The 12,130-nt window shown below is 42.1% G+C and overlaps 1 pseudogene; it reads left to right on the forward strand.

Moving 5' to 3' along the window:
* The first annotated feature begins 844 nt into the window (after positions 1-844).
* LOC123408431 overlaps positions 845-12,130 on the forward strand; it is a 47,406-nt pseudogene continuing 36,120 nt past the window's right edge.

Genomic DNA, 12,130 nt, shown 5'->3' on the forward strand with positions numbered 1-12,130 from the left:
CTATTCATGTATTCTGTTCGTTAAATGGAAAAACAAAGTGGTTCAAGTGATTCTTCTCGTCGTTCTAATCTGTTTACATATATGGCTCATCTCCAACGGAGCTACGGTTAATTAACTAGGACCTAAACTGTTTCTATTATGTCGACACACAAATCGATGCAAACAGCACAGCTAAGAGTCTTAAATATGCAGGAGAGTTGAAAATTTTTATTCTACATGAAATTCTACACATTCTACATATCTAACTCACTGCGATCCGACGCACGGATTTAAAACTACGGCAGTTTGAAAAATATGTTTTTCTGAAAATAAATAAAATCACAGGTTAATAGGAAAAAAACTACTCGGGCCGAATTGTCCTGATGGGCCTAACAGTGCACGGGCGCAGCATAGCTATACAGTGCAGCGGCGTAGGATAGCAGGGAGAGGGGAGATTCTGACCCTAGGCCTTCGGGCTGGTTGGGGGGAAGGAGGTGCCTGGGCCAGGGCGATGGGGCTAGAGTGGGCCGGGCTGGTCTGCCACTGGCCCATGCGTAGAGCATAGGAGGCAGCCCAGCCGGCTGTCGCTCCCGATCCGAACGGGATCGGGGGGAGGCGCGGTCGGGACGGGGTCAACACCCTTGGCGCGGTCGAGCGGATGGCGGCGGGGAGCCCAGGGGCACGCCGGCAAGGAGCGGCGGTGATGCGGGGGACGGCTCGTGCGGCACGGATGTGGCCGGATACGGTCGGCGGCGGGGCGTGTTGGAACTGCGAGGTCCATTAATGGTGGCGGGAACCTGCGAGAGTGAGAGGAGATAGATGGTCACGGGAGAGAGATCTCCAGGTTGAGGAGAGCATGCGGGCAATGGCGACCTGTGGCGGGGCTCGCCCGGCCTGCTCCGACGACGCGAAGAAGTAGTCCGAGGGGGCTTTGGCGAAGAGGCTGCCATGGGAGGAGCTCTCCCTGGTGAGGCTCGGGGCACGGGGCGAGCGAACATGGCGGCGGCTGGATCCGGGCCCAAGAGGGACGGATCGGGACCTCGCTGGCCTAGCGGATAGAGGAGGGGAGAGAGGAGGTTGTGGTGGCGGCTAGGGTTAGGTCATGCACGAGAAACGAGGGGAGGCTAGGGTTGGTGTCTATTTACAGACACGAGCTAGGGTTAGGGGTTTTTCGCACCGTTTTCGACCACGCGATCTCGATCGGATGACCTCGGTCGCGGGTAGCGCTAGGCTTAGGCTAGTGGGTTGTGTAACCATGATGGGCTGAGAGAAGAGATGAGTTGCGGCCCGACACGGTATTTTAAAACAATGAAAAACGTACGACGATACCCCAGTGATGGTGCCGCTACGGTCGACCATTCAGGTATCAAACGGACTCCGATTACGAAGAATATTGGCACGCGGTCTACCTACATTAATACCGCACATCAAGTTTCGACCCAATCTGAGAATATTTTAAATGGACTTTTAAAAATAATGTTTTAACAATGTCGCAGGTGCATGCGTGTGTGGTAGGGCTCAGAACGGTCAACGACGACAACGTAGAGAACCTGCAACTAATAACGGATGCAGGTTTTGAAAACTGGCGGCAACAGAGTGTTGATGCAATGCAGACGATGCGACGATGAATGCGACAGACAATCCAATCGCACGGTAGCAACAGAATAAAAGGGGAATCTTCTGGAGCGTCGGTCTCGTGTTGTCACATGATTCAAGCCAAATCTTCAACCCAAGACTATTCAGCCTTACAATGGTACAAAAAGAGCCAAATTCTTCAAGGAGAGACTCTCTGATGAACATCATTTCTTCATCGGTGCAAATCCGTGTGACTCCACGAGGATAAGGCACAAGAGATTCTGGATTACCACTGAGATGAACTTCTATGGTGGTGTGCTCTTTGAAAAGAATAAGATTTTTCAGCATCACCAAATTCCTCGTCTAGACATGGAACTCATTCCCTACTTCACGCAAGTCCTCGATGTCCTGTATGATGATGGCCTACTACCATTCTGCAGGGATATCTGCAACTGGAATGAAGAGCTAGTTCTTCCATTCTATGCCACTTTGCATCTACCGGGTGAAGCACAAGATGTCAACACATGGGTTCTTGACTAGATGACCGAAGACACTCACTACACAGCTCCTTCCACGGAATTACTTCGTGCGGTCCGAGTTCCAATCCCCTCAAAAGGACCCAGATGCATCTATGATGAACCCGAACTGCCCGACCACCTGATGCAAGTGCTGATAAAGCCTTTGGATCGTGGAAAGACACCAAGGACCACATTCGTCATCAAAGATTTGCTATATGTGCCAAGGACTATATACCGCATCTTGACCAAAACACTCAACCCCATCAAAGGTCACAATTTTGAAGAAGAAGACATGGTGGGAATCGTGAAGAATTTGCTATTCAACATCATTCATGAGATTCCCATAAATCTTCACGATTTCTTCATGAGGACATTGGACAATATTGCTATGTCACCATTTGATATGAAGCCTTATGCGCCATGGATTATGAAATTCATCATGGTTAGATCCTCAATTCCTTACATATCTGGTTTTCAGAATCACTTTAGCTATTTACCCCCACTTGAAGTCATCGAGAAATCCTTTGATCTGATTGAAGGGAAGGGAAAACAATTATTGATGAGGGATCTCATCCCCTTGATGGAAAATTTCGCAAGGCTGCATCCTACTCAACCAATGATTAAACTCCATCACAGGACTCAATTGCAAAAGCCTTAGCAAAATTTCCTCGTGAGTGTGCCCCGCGGGTGATGACTGATCGTGAGCTTGTGCAAAGTCTTCATCAAAAGGTTGATCGCAATCACAAGTGGGTAAAGCATCAGTTGAAGAAAATGTCATTGTGCGTGATATAACTGCGACGCAAAATGTCAGGAAGATAAATAACTACTATATTTAGAAAATCTTCGATCGTACATGGGCCATTCTATCTCACCTAAAGACTCCTGAAGAACTCACTGAAACGGAATTTCATCAAGACTTTGATTTGTCGTGGCTGCCCAAGAAGTAATTCAAGAAATTTCAAGTTCCTCACCGAGTGGATTGCTCATTTTCTTTATCGCGCACAACTCATGAAGCTGAGGATCTTGACGACATTGTTGTCGGCCCAATCACGACGAATGACCCAGACAATGTTGGCGCACCTCTTCCACCAACAAGGTGAAATTCTTCAGGAGGTTTAGTCCTAAGTTCGTCCCTTTTCATCACTTGATGACAAAGGGGGAGAAATCCGACTTAGTCTTCAAGCGAGTCTACCTTATGGGCTTATGAACTATATTTTTTTAAGTTGCAACTCTCATTCTTCTGAAGTGTTTGGTTGTATGAGTTGTAAACTTATGAGCAGTGGTGGGCTAATACTTTTGAACTGTTTCTTAGCATGCTTATTCCTCATGTTGATTAATCCACGCATGCTAAAATTCGTTAGGCACCACTTTCCATCATGCATTTCAATTTCCTCATGATATATGTTAAATGCTTGCCTGGATTACAAGATATAGCGGGAGATATCCACGGTACAAAACTACAATGTGCATTTGCAGTGCAAAGCAAATTCCTCAAATATGCACATATTTAGGGGAGTTTTTCTATATCTTGCAATCAAATTCCTCAAACTTTGTACTTACACTTCATATATTTATCCCTGTTGAAAACTTAACCAATTTTTCATCAGTCACCAAAAAGGGGAGATTGTAAGTGCATCTAGTGCCCCTTAGTGATTTCGGTGTATTGAAGACTTATAGGTTAAGAGAATAATGTATTTGTGGATGTACACGTGCTATATAAGTTGGTGAAGAATTTTAGTTATTCGAAGAATATCGACCCCTAAAAATGAATGTCTTCAACTAAAGACTTTGGTAATTCTTCAAAGACTTTGAAAGCGAGGAAATTGTTGTGTCCGTGAAGAAATTGATGCGAGGACTTTCAAGCGTGAAGACTTTTGTTTTCATAGCTTCATTTCCTTTCTTTTGAGTCATAGGACCATCATACTGTTAAAGGGGGTCGAGGTAAAACTAAGGAAACTTTATCAAGTGATGCTCATATCAAAGCCTACATATACCCAATCCTTCGAGTGAAGCCTTTAGAAATCTTTTACAATTTAGTCAATTTCTTTAGTGACAGAGACGAAGATCTTGTGGTCTCTGAGGAAATTTCTCTAAGTGAGGAGTTAGGTTTTCGCAAGTGCGAATTACCTACAAGTGAGGAATATGAGAGACATGAGGACTTTCACAGCTTGAAAGTTCCGGCGGTTGGTGCGCCGCACGCCAACTGTCCCCAACCTTATCCACATAATGGTCATATCATTGGGGAATTTATGTCAAATCATGTCGGGATTTCTCCCAGGCTATAAATATCCGCCTCCCATAACCATTAGATGGTTGGCTGCTCCCTGAGAGAAACTGACACTTGTCATTTGAGAGCAACCCATTCCCCGAAAGTCTTTGAGAGAAAATCATCAGTGAGGAAAAATCCCAAACACCCAAACCAAAACCCAAATACCCTAAAGTGATCGAGAATCATTGAAGAGATCGTTCCTGTTTGGAACCAACGCTTGTTACCTTTGAAGACTATGTAACTTCTAGACGGTTAGGCATCACTGGTCAAGAGCATCCAAGAGTAAATTGTGGATCCTTGGGTGACCAAGTTTGTGAGGGTTTGGAAGTCTGCCCTGAAGACTTACCACGAGTGATGGGCAAGGAATATGTGTCCTTAGCTCAAGGAGAATATGGTAAGGACTATGTGTCTTTTGGTTTAAATACCAAGCCACTCCAAACTAGACGTATGATTGGCATAGCAGTTGGAACTGGGTCATCAAATCATTGTCTTCATTGAGTACCTGATTCTATTTCCTCAACCCTTCTATTTTCTCATTTGTGTGTTGATGAAATTGATCATTACTGTTTGAAGAATTTGACTATAGACTTTCAAAATTTCCTCATCCCAAATTCTTCACTTCACTTGTCCTTCACATATGTATCCTGATCACGCCACTTGTGCTCGTGTGTTCCATTTCATCATGAAGACTTTGTTGTTGTTGTGTTGAAAGTTTTCCTAATTACTTATTACACTTCTCCCTATTTGTGACTGGGCAATTTAATCACTAGAAAATTACTCAGTGACGAATTCATAAAAAAACCTATTCACCACACTCTAGTCGATATAACGCACTTTCATATCCTTTGGTTTAAAAAAACAAAAATCCAAAACTTTTCAGTGTGTTTCTCTGAACTTATTTACCTTTTGTTGAGTCATGAAAAGGGAAAACCACGATGAAAATGACGAGTGGCTCTCATATGCTTTGTTGTCGACCTAACGAAAAGCCAATATTACCATGTCTTCCCCTTTGTTTAAAACTGCCCTGCAGATTCCACCTTAGTCCACGGCACCACTACACTTTTATTATATTTACATCATTCGGTCATGCAAGTGAAATGAAATAATGATGATATTTGATGAAGTGATGATGGCAAAGAAACATGTATGAACTCCTCTTGTTTTTCGCTTTTGAAAATATGTTGGCTCGTTCGGTCTTGATTTAGTATATCATGAGTCAACATGTTTGTGATGAAAATTAGAGATCATAACTTTTCATGCCATGCTTAAATAGCTAGGAGGTATTAATGATTTACCTTGTGCATCAACATGCATTAAAATGGTTATGATGTGATATGGTAGTATGATATTTTCCTCTGAGTGATTTGACTTGGCCCATGTGCAAACATGTAGTTGAGTCAAAACCAATGTAGCCTTCATCATATTAAAATTCAAAGTGCTTCTCTCCTACTCATGCTTTGTCCAAAGTTGATTATTTTGAATGCATGTTCATGACCATTGTTTCTCTCTAGCTGATTGCTTCCCAATCTTTTGCTAGCCTCCACCTATACTGAGCATGAATGCTGCTTGTGCATCCAATATCCTTAAAACCTAGTCCACCACACCTACCTATATGCGATATTACCCTCCCATTCCAAGTAAATTTGCATGTGAGACGTGTAAAATCTTATTTTTGTGCACTCGTACAGTTTGTGGAGCGACGGGGCAATCAGTATCTTTCATGCTAAGTAAATTACTCTCATGACACACATTTATTCATCGTCATTGAATGAGAGAGGTTCGTAACAAGGATGCTAGCCCTGCTTAAACAAAATTGAATTAAAAAAAACTACTTGTGAATGTTGATATGTTTGAGGGCACCCGTGAATTCGGCTAGCCAAGGTTTTGTATGGATGGTGGATAGGAGTAAAACTTTACAATTCTTTTTGGCAACCATCAATGTTGGATTTACATGGAAGATAGTGAAAACCTTTGTCGTAACATTGAGAATAAAGAACAGCACCAGACTTGAGCTCTCACAACTCTGCAAATCAATGCTTCCCGATGCGAAGGGTGTATCTATTTACTATTATGTTGAGTCATCACCCTCTTACTTATAGCACTAGACTCGAGAGAACTATTGCCATTTTTATGCATTGAGTCTAGCTAATATTGGATATGAGTCATACTAGGATCTTTTCTATTTTGAATTATAATATGCAGTCAATGCTTGAATCTCAGAGGTGCTCTGAATTTATGGTTTGCTCTCTCAGAAAGGGCTAGACATATACCATGTCACCATATTATATCGTGATTGTTTTGACAAATTTCTTTCTAGTTGGTTATGTATTGCCATGATTGGATATGATGCTTAAATTATTATCATGGATGTGTTTATTTATGATTTATGCAGAAAACTTGAAAACTAGCTAAGCATATGTATAACAACGAGAACAAAAGAGTTTGTAAAAGTTTTCTTTATCACTTTTAGTTTATCAACTAAATTGCTTGAGGACAAATGAGTTAAGCTCGTAGAGTTGATACTACTCCAATGTATCTACTTTTCCAAACACTTCTGCTCTCGTGTGACCTCTACTTTGCATGATTTGAATGAAACTAACTCGGACTGGCGTTATTTTCACTAGAACTACCTTGGTGTTATTTTTGTGTAGAAATAAAAGTTCTCGGAATTGGACGAAACTTTTTGTGTATTATTTTTGGAATTTAAAAGGATTTATGGAGCAAAGACCTATCAGATAAATGCTACCACGGGGCCATGCTATGGCGACAGAAATCTTCTGTCGTCTCTTGAGCTTGCGTTGGTTTTTCCCTTGAAGAGGAAAGGGCGATGCAACACAGGAGCAGTAAGTATTTCCCTCAGTTTGAGAACCAACGTATCAATCCAGTAGGATCTAACATCCCAAATTTTGGTATGTTAATATAATTATTAGATTGATTGTTTGTTTGTTTGAGTGATTGAAACTTGAGTGAAATTTGAAACTTTTTAAAATCTTTTGAATGAGAGGGAATAAAATGACTTTCCCCTTTTTCCTGTGAATTAAAATTCATCTTTTTTTTTAATGAGCGAGAGGAGATAGCATGACTTCTTCACCTATAAAGAATTTGAATCAAGGTGGCATTGAAATTCCTTTCGATTTTGCTTTGCATTTTGTTTCTTCCTCACTCACGGAATGCCGGGAACCATATCTTGTCAAGCAAGAAAAAGAGAGGAGAAACATGAGCTATGAAACCCGGGGATATTCTTTGAAATATTTGAGCTATGAAACCCAAGATTTATTTGATAAAATATTTGCAAAAAGAAATAAAGCATTTAGGGATTTTTGGAAAAACATTTTTTAAAAGTTTTTATTTTGGCCGTGGAAAAATGTCCATCATTTAGATTTTATTTTTCTGATGATTTTAGTATATAGAACTTCTATATACCGAATTTATTAGGTTTCCCTTTTATTGTTTACTTTCCGGTTTTTGAAAATAGGGAAAGATATCTCGTTTATTAGGAAACCTTGCGCTGGCCCATTAAGGACTTTCCATCTTGGCCCAACCGGCATCATCTCCTACTTCTCGTCACTTTCCCCATGTACATAAGCTTTCCATGGCAATGGAGACATGAATCTCCACTTGCCCAATCTACCTCTCCTTTCCATCCCGGCGCCTCCCGACCCCCTATAAGAGAGCCCCGACTCCCCTCGTCCCATTTCCCCCCTCACCACGACCTCTCCCTGCCCGCAGCCACCTCGCCACCACCCTCCACTTCCATGCCTCGCCGAGCTCTACAGGAGTTTCCCCGGCGCCCAAGCTCCCTGCCGAGGACTCCCCTGGTACTCCATGTCGCCCCCTACACCAACCTGCATCACCCCATCGCCCTCCCCCTCGCCGGAGCAGCCCCACCTCGCCGGCCAACCTCCCAGCCACGGCCAACCTTCCACCCACGGTGAGGTTCAAAAAAATCCCGTCACAGTTTTTTTTTCAGAAAAAGAGCAAATTATAAAATTCATATCTATTAGTAGATATATAATTTGTCTATGTTTGGATCACAAATTTTATGTAGTTTCTGTAGATATATAATTTGTCTATGTTTGGATTTATAAAATTTGAATTAGATCAGATTTGATTTAAATCTTATTTTGCTTATACCGGGAGTTTAAAAAGAGCTTTCAAATTAATTCCTTTTGCTACTATTTCCTATTGATAATATCTTTTAGTAGTTTAAGTTTCATTTTTTTAATTATTATTACTTGGTGTTTTTACCAAAACAGATTTTGTTTTAGTTCCTTTAGGATTATGGCTATTTCTTTTTCTATATTTGTTTTTAAATTATTTTATTTTATATTTGAGAAAGTTTATATTTTGTTTTCTGTTAGTTAACAGTAGGTTTTCAACAAAAACAAAATTTTATTTTTATTTGTTATCATGAAATCAATTCTAGTTCTCTAATAACTTGCAGTTGATTTCCCTACTAGTTTACTCCCGTTTGAAAATACGTTCAAATAGTTTTATGAAAAATACTTTATTTTATCTTAGTTAAATTTATATTTTATTCTCTGTTATTTTCATATTTTAGTGTTTTATTTTTAAGTTAGAACAAAAACTATTGAGTGTTTGATGTAGTAGAAGACTCCCTAGTTTTCTTTGAAGTTTCCTTTGGATTCTTATTCGCTCTCTCTTATTGATTTTGATTGCATCAACTTTTATTGTTGTTTGTTATTTGATTGCTAGAATGATTGCTAGTGTGAGTGCTTATGTGAATACTATGTTTGCTTATATAGATTTCATCGGAGAGTGACGAATAGTTCTATCAGGTTATTTCTCGAGAAGGATAATTCTTCTTCATCAACCTCACGAGGCAAGTCACGTTGATCATATTATTACCTAGGTTTTATATGCATTGTAGTTCTACCATTCTTCACCCAATTGCATGCAAAGTAGGTACTTGGAAATTTTGGATCTTGATGTAGTATCATGTGGTAGGCACCCACCACTACTGTAATCCAGTAATTTGCCATCAGCCAGTTCTTTGCCGTCTGTTGGCTGATGGCAAAGAAGATCTTTGTCGTCAGCTGACCTAAAGCGGACGGTAAAGGGCTCACTGATGGTAAACAGAATGTTTGCCATCGGCCAGGGCTTTGTCGTCTGCCTGTGGATGGCAAAGTGACCTAGGGCAGACATCAAAGAGGGCAGATGGGTCCCACTAGACCTTGGGCCTGGCCAGGTCCAACGGACGGGCTCTTTGCCGTCCGCCTGGCCTTTGCCATCCGCCGTGGGGCCCTTTGTCGTCCGGGGGCAGACAACAAAGCTAACGTCCCTATAACGGTCGTCTCCCCCTAGCCCCTCGCTCCACTACCCCACTCCCCACTCTGTCTCTCTCTCCACCGTCGTGCGCGCCTCCCTCCTGCACCACCGGCGGTCGGCCACCCCTACGCCGCCCCCTACGCCGACCCCTGTGGCACCCCCTGCGTCGCCCCTCCCCTCACCTGCCCCGGCGCCGCCCACTCCCCTCACCGGCTCCTTGCGCCACCCCCTGCGCCGCCCCCTCCCCTCACCTGCCCCGGCACCGCCCCCTCCCCTCACCGGCTCCCTGCGCAGGCCGCTCCCCTCACCGGTTCCCGGCGACGCCCCTGCCCTCACCGGCCGTCCCCAACTTTGGTGAGTGCCTCCGGTACCCTATTTTTCAGTTTTTTTCTTTTAAATTAGATAGTTAATTTAGATAGTTAGTTTATTAGGTTACTACTAGTTTAGGTTAATTCGGTTAGTGCAAGATGAGAAGAAAATGAAGAAGAAGAGGAGGAGGAGAAGAAGAAAAGAAGAAGAAGAAGAAGAAGAAGAAGAAGAAGAGGAATAAAAGGAAGAAGAAGAAGAAGAAGAAGAGAAACAAGAAGAAGAAGAAAAAGAGAAGAGTAGAAGAAGAGTAGTAGAGGAGAGGAGGAGGAGAAGAAGAAGAGGAGGAGGAGGAGGAGGAGGAGAAGAAAGAAGAGGAGAAAGGAAAAGAAGGAGCTATATTTTAGTTACTTAGTGATATAGATTTTGTTTTTGTTATTTTTTTGTTGTTTAGTGCTATATAGGTTTAGCGATAGGTTTAGTTAGCTTGGTTAGTTAGGTTAGTTAGTTAGTTAGCTTAATAGAAAGAAGAGGAAGAAGAAGAGGAGGAGGAGGAGCAGAGGAGAAGAGGAGGAGGAGGAGGAGGAGGAGGAGGAGGAGGAGGAGAAGAAGAAGAAGAAGAAGAAGAAGAAGAAGAGAAGACAATAATAAGGAGAAGAAGAAAAGAAGAAGATAAGAAGATAATAAGAAGAGAAGAAGAAGAAGAGAAGAAGAGAAGAAGACATAATTAGCCCATTTAGCTCCAAAATGCCATAATAAGCTCAAAATGGCATAAGAACCTTGGTTAGCTCATGAATATTATATTCTTAGCTTGTTTTCCTATAAAATGGCATAATTAGCCCATATAGCTCCAAAAAGACATAATTCGATCATTTAGCTCCAACAAGAGGAGAAGAGGAGAAGAAATAGGAAAAATGAAAAAAAAGAGAAGAAAAATACCTTCTCCTCCTACTCCTTCTTCTCCTCCTCCTCCTTATCATCCTTCTCCTCCTTCTTCTTGATTTCTTCTTCTTCTCCTCCTCCTCTTTCTTCTCCTCTTTCATATTATCCTTGCTTCAATTTCCCCAACAATGACATATTTAGCCCATTTAGCTCCAAAATGCCATAATAACCTCAAAATGGCATAAGAATCTTGGTTAGCTCATGAATATTATATACTTAGCTTGTTTTCCTCTAAAATGACATAATTGGAATATTTGTGTTGATCGGGTGGATTTACATGTGATAGTTGTCTCATAGCTGTGAGGTCTGCTGTGCGAAGACCTGCCCATGCGTTGTACGAGCTCCTCCCCTGCATTCGTGGGTCAGTGCAAATTTCATCTCCTCCCCGGCCCTTCATTTACTTTGGCTCGGTTTCCGGATGAAACTTTCTTGATTTAGGTAATTCAATTAATTTATCAGTACGCGTGACCAGTATGCGTCTCCCGTTCAAAAGGACAACATCTATAAATATGCATGTCTTTGAATATTTATAACCGCCATCCTTTCGAATTGTCCAACATTATCCATGGACAGCCCGAGTATGTGTAGATTCGGTTCGTTTTCCCGTATGTTGTGCTCTGGATCCGATGCGGAATTTCGTCAGTGCCTCCCTGTTGTTCTCCGGATCCACATCCTCTCTGGTTATTGCGGAGACGTGTATCAGGCGAACAACTGGGAGGTGCTGCCGAAATTTTGCGTTGGATCCGGAGCAGAGCATGGGAAAACGAACCCAATCTACACATACTCGGGTGGGATTAGGACCTATGTTTACCTATTAGCGTGTAGGTTGCCTAGACGTAATAAAAATGGCGAACCTGATTAACCGATGAATAGAAATGCTAAATTATATATAAATATATTTCTTCTGTCTTTAGTAGCTATGCAAGATGAGTGATCGTGCGTGGATGTATACGGGTCACCCTAGTCAGCAAGAGATGACGAAAGAATGGTTTGTAAAAACAAAGGAATTTGTGAAATCCGCATTCGCAAATGGCCAGGAAAGAAACTATTGCCCCTGTCCTCGATGCGACAACTATAAAAAGACGACAGAGGCTGTAATGATTAAACACCTGCACAGGAGGGGTTTTAAGCCTAATTATACGGTGTGTACATTTCATGGTGAGTCTATACAACGCACAAGAGCTGAGGTGGTCCATCGTCGCACGGACGAGCATGGTACCGGGATCGAAGACATGGTGCAAGACTTTGATGA

This window comes from Hordeum vulgare, chromosome 7H (assembly GCF_904849725.1).
Source record: "Hordeum vulgare subsp. vulgare chromosome 7H, MorexV3_pseudomolecules_assembly, whole genome shotgun sequence".
Taxonomy (NCBI): domain Eukaryota; kingdom Viridiplantae; phylum Streptophyta; class Magnoliopsida; order Poales; family Poaceae; genus Hordeum; species Hordeum vulgare.